This window comes from Physeter macrocephalus, chromosome 18 (genome assembly GCF_002837175.3).
Source record: "Physeter macrocephalus isolate SW-GA chromosome 18, ASM283717v5, whole genome shotgun sequence".
Lineage (NCBI taxonomy): Eukaryota > Metazoa > Chordata > Mammalia > Artiodactyla > Physeteridae > Physeter > Physeter macrocephalus.
Genome location: NC_041231.1, coordinates 47,794,819 through 47,798,741, shown reverse-complemented (window position 1 = coordinate 47,798,741; position 3,923 = coordinate 47,794,819). Strand labels below are relative to the sequence as shown.

Genomic DNA, 3,923 nt, shown 5'->3' with positions numbered 1-3,923 from the left:
GCCGCGGAGCGGCTGGGCCCGTGAGCCATGGCCGCTGGGCCTGCGCGTCCGGAGCCTGTGCTCCGCAACGGGAGAGGCCACAACAGTGAGAGGCCCGCGTACTGCAAAAAAAAAAAAAAAAAAAAAAAAACACAGCAGCTTGAGACAACAATAAATATTTATTACCTCACGATGTTTGTTGATCAGGAATTCAGAAGATGCTTGATTGGGTGGTCTGGCTCCAGGTTACTCATGAGACTGTAGTCAAGATGTCAGCTGGGGCTGCAATTAGTCCAAGGCTTGACTGGGGCTGAATGATGTGCTTCTAAGTTGGCTCATCTGGCTATCGGCCGGAGGCCTCAGTTCATCACCACACACACTTGCCTGTATGGCTTCTTGAGCGTCCTCACAATCTGTGACTGACTTCCCCTAGGGCTGTAATCCAAGAGAGACCAAAGTATAAACAGCAAAGTCTTTTATGACCTTGCTTCTAAAGTCAGATGCCGCATTAATTATCTACGGCTGCATAACAAATTACCCCAAGACTTAGCAGCTTAAAAAAATGTATTAACTCACAGTTTCTATGGGTTAGGAATCTGGGCACAGCTTAGTGGGCAGCCTCTTGGTTCCTCTGACTCAGTCTCTCTCAAGACTACAGCCAGGGCTGCAGTCATCTCAAGGCCCGACTGGGGAAGGATCCCCTTCCAGGCTCACTTGTGAGGCTGTTGGCAGACCTTAGGGCCTCAGGGGCTGTTGGCTGGAGACATTACGGGGGCCTCTCCATAGGGTAGCTGACAACACGGGGGCTGGTTTGTCCTCAGAGCCAGTGAAGGAAAGAGCAAGAGAACACAAGCAAGGCAAAAGCCAGAGTCTTTTTGTGACCTAATATTGGAAGTGAGATGCATCACCTTTGTTATTTTCTCTTGGTTAGAACTGAGTCACTTCTCATTGGTTATAAGTGGCCCTACTCTAGGAAAGGGGATTACACAGGGCATGAACACCAGGAGGTGGAGATAACTGGGGCCATCTCAGATGCTGCCTGCCGTGGACAGCATCATTTCTTTCTGCCGTGTTCTACTGGACACACAGGCCACATGCATAGTTCAGTGTGGGAGGGAATTATACGAGGACATGAACACAGGAGGCCAGGATCACTGGGGGCCAACTTGAAGTGTGGCTCCCACAAAAACTGTCGCCAGGGCACCCCAGTGAGATTAAGCACCTGTTGATAATACACTCTCAGACGTCTTCCTTCCTTTCCCTGGTCACCTGCCCACTCCCCTACTGGTCTATCCTGGCATCAGCTCCCAAATAAACCACTTGCACATGAATCCTTATCTTGAGGCCTACTTCTGGGGGAACCCAGATTAAGACAAAGAGAGAAACTTTAAACTACACTCATATAAAAGTGTACGTGTGTGTGTTAAGAACTGATACAAAATTTATTTTTTACTGTGGGACACAGCAAACATTTTGAAAGCCATTTTAGTAAGCACTACAGGATTTTAGAGCACGAGTGGTTTCATTTAACCCTGATGAAATCCTGAAAGACTAGGCCTTAGAGAAGATTCAAAGTGGGTAGAGAGAAGGCAAAGAAATAAGAAAAGTCGGAAAGCACACTGTGCATCCAGAAATGATGTGTGAAACTGGGCTATTACCTCTTGAGCTCATTTCCCACTTGTCTTTTGGAGTTACAACATTATGTCTACCTGCTCATCACCTTCCTTCAACAGGGGCCTTGTGTCAAGGTGCCCATATTCTGCTTGGGCTCCAGCCAAGCCTCACGCCCAGCAAATCTTTCATACATTCGTGAGGGAGAATTGCTCTGTAACCAAATTTTAAAGATGAAATGCAAAACACTTCAGAGCATGTGAGTGGAGTGGGGGAGGTTCCCAGGAGTAAGCTAAATCACTTGGAACAACTGTACATTTTCATACATTTTTCAGAACTCACTTTGAGACTGACTGTAGATAGACAGGTATCAAATGACTCTTGACCTCTAAGTACCCAAAAAATGCCCGGGAGAAATCAAGGCCTTCCAATGCACTCAGTCATGGGTCTATCAAGTGCTGGCTAGAGGAGCTTAAATCCAAATTAATTACCCAGACATCTCTAGCTCAGAAGTTGGGCCACAGACAAACTCATCAGCATGCAATAGCAGCACCATTCCCACGGTGAGAAGAAAAGGAAGCAGGATAATGAGGACAGTAGATAAAAGGGAGGCCATGGAGGAGGATCTTAATTGTATCTTAATTGAGTCACACACTTTCTCCTTCAGGCAGATCCCAGCCCTCAAGTCAGAAAGAGAGTGGCCTTTCTGCTGGGGTGCTTCCCGTGTCCCAGCCCTGTGTGATGTCCAAGGTCAATATACTGTGCCACTTGATTAGAAAGCAAGTGAATCTGTTAACTGTTGCTGCAATCATGCTATATAGCAAACCACCTCAAGTCTTAGTAATAATCACTCATTTTTACTCATGTATCCACGAGTCTGTGGGTCCCCAGGTCAGCTGGAGGTTGGCAGATCCAGGCTGGGCTTGGCTGAGTGGTGCTGCCTCAAAATGGGATATAGCCTGTCTTGGCCCTCTCTGAGGTATGGCTCATATCTACTCCACATGTGTTCATTCCAGGGCCCAGACTAAGAGGCATGCAGATAGCTAGAAGGTCTTCTCTGAGCATAAGAGAAAAATCAGACACATCTGAGAACTCTCAAGGCCTGGGCTTAGAACTGGTACCCACTCATTTCTGCCAATACACCACTGGCCCAAGGAAGTCACACCGACAGAGCCCGAAGTCAAGGCGTGGAGACTATACCCCACCCACGATGAGCCATGGCAAGGATGAGGATGTAGGGAAGGTAAAGGATGCAGAACCAATAATCCCATCTGCCAAAGCCTGGGTCTTGCCTCCAAACTGGAGTTCTGATCAATTTGTTGTATTTCCGATAATTAGGAAGCATGAAGGGGAGCGTGGGGGGCACTACCCACTACCCACTTCATTTGCACTGCAGGACTGGTCAGTGTAGACCATGGCGCTCAGGAGACTATTGTCAGAATTGGTTATTACCGTTGTCCAGAGAGGTGTGGCGTTTCCTCTGACTTTGGAATGTGAGGGTAATTATGGGTTATGTGGTCATTCCCAGGGAAAGAAGAAGAAGGCCTTTCTTCAAAGACAGATGGGCTACTCTACAATTATGAATGTTCTGTAACCATCTTGCTCCTTTTACATTGGCTTTAGACTATGTGGTTGGCTGGCAAGGTTATTTCTGGGAAGGAAAAGGCTTCACTTCTTTTCTGAAGGTAGGGTCAAAAAAAGAAAAAAGAAAAAAAGCTTTTTGGCCTGGATTGACAACTATAGAAAACTACCCCCAGACCACGCAGCATAGCTTGGACTCAGTTGTGACAGAAGTGCTTTCTCAGAAACCATAACTCAAAAAGAGTCATTTACCACAATGTTCATTGGAGCTCTATTTACAACAGCCAGCACATGGAAGCAACCTACGTGTCCACTGACAGATGAATGCATAAGGAAGATGTGGCACATATATACAATGGAGTATTACTCAGCCGTAAAAAGAAACGAAATTGAGTTATTTGTAGTCAGGTGGATGGACCTAGAGTGTGTCATACAGAGTGAAGTAAGTCAGAAAGGGAAAAACAAACACCGTATGCTAACACATATATATGGAATCTAAAAAAAAAAAAAACAAAAGGTTCTGAAGAACTTAGGGGCAGGACAGGAATAAAGACGCAGATGTAGAGAACGGACTTAAGGACACCGGGAGGGGGAAGGATAAGCTGGGACGAAGTAAGAGAGTGGCATGGACATATATACACTACCAAATGTAAAATAGATAGCTAGTGGGAAGCAGCCACATAGCACAGGGAGATCAGCTCGGTGCTTTGTGACCACCTAGAGAGGTGGGATAGGGAGGGTGGGAGGGAGAC

General features: G+C 46.5%; 1 protein-coding gene across 2 annotated transcripts in view; it reads right to left on the bottom strand.

The window, feature by feature from the left end:
* ZNF621 (zinc finger protein 621) overlaps positions 1-3,923 on the bottom strand; it is a 115,202-nt gene that overhangs the window by 16,289 nt on the left and 94,990 nt on the right. Inside the window, exon 6 of one of the 2 annotated variants that reach the window (XR_003676788.1) lies at positions 166-414. The exons of the other annotated variant lie outside the window; for it this stretch is intronic. The gene's annotated coding sequence lies outside the window, so the exon portion shown is untranslated. The remainder of the gene's footprint in view (positions 1-165; positions 415-3,923) is intronic. 2 annotated transcript variants of the gene reach the window in all.